A 762-nucleotide genomic window follows, 5' to 3' on the forward strand; every position below is an offset into this window, starting at 1 on the left:
GAAAAAACGAACCGTTAAACAAAGAAGGCCTCATAGAGAAGATTAGATCGATTAACATAGATTGATTCAAACATATGCTTGTCTTTAAAATATCTATTTAATCATCAGCTAACCCAATATGCAAAATAAAATCAAACACAAATAGAAGAAAACCAATCAGATCAACAACTTTCAAATACTAAGATACCAAGAAATAAAACGAGGAAAAACAAAATCTTTTGCTATATAAGGGGCTCAAAATATGGGTGGTGATATATTAGGATGGTTAGCAAGGCCCAAAGAGCCAATTACGATGAACGAGACCTTAAATCACAAAGAATCATCATTCGTCCCTTGAACTATCAAATATGAAATCACAATAACACAATGATTAGTGAAAAATAAAGACATTTTGAATCGAGGATCTTAAAGACTACAAGAGGACAAAAAGAACTAATGCATTTGAGCTCCCCTGAAATGCAGTCCATACTTGGAGGCTCGATCACAATCACGCACCTTGTTGCTGCTATTTATAGAGAGGCGTCAAGTGAGGTTCTGGGGTTTTGCGTTGAGTGAGCACTTAAAAAAAAACCATGCTATCGGGTTTTAAATTTTGGTTTCGTGTTTAAAACCCAATACCCAGACTGGGTGTACTCGAATTTTGCAGCACGGGTTTTGGCCTGGGTTTGATTTGGCTATGAAAGTAGAACAAAAACCCGGTTAATCTGGGTTTTGAACTAGGTTGAGAAAAATCCTTTCTCAGATGAACATTCTTAGTAGTGA

At 36.1% G+C, this 762-nt stretch overlaps 1 non-coding gene across 1 annotated transcript; it reads right to left on the reverse strand.

The window, feature by feature from the left end:
• Positions 1–230: 230 nt before the first annotated feature.
• On the reverse strand, positions 231–332 carry LOC122308653. Its single transcript, XR_006242168.1, has one exon. It is a non-coding gene; the product is annotated as a small nucleolar RNA Z43 (small nucleolar RNA).
• Positions 333–762: the final 430 nt, after the last annotated feature.

This window comes from Carya illinoinensis, chromosome 4 (genome assembly GCF_018687715.1).
Source record: "Carya illinoinensis cultivar Pawnee chromosome 4, C.illinoinensisPawnee_v1, whole genome shotgun sequence".
Lineage (NCBI taxonomy): Eukaryota > Viridiplantae > Streptophyta > Magnoliopsida > Fagales > Juglandaceae > Carya > Carya illinoinensis.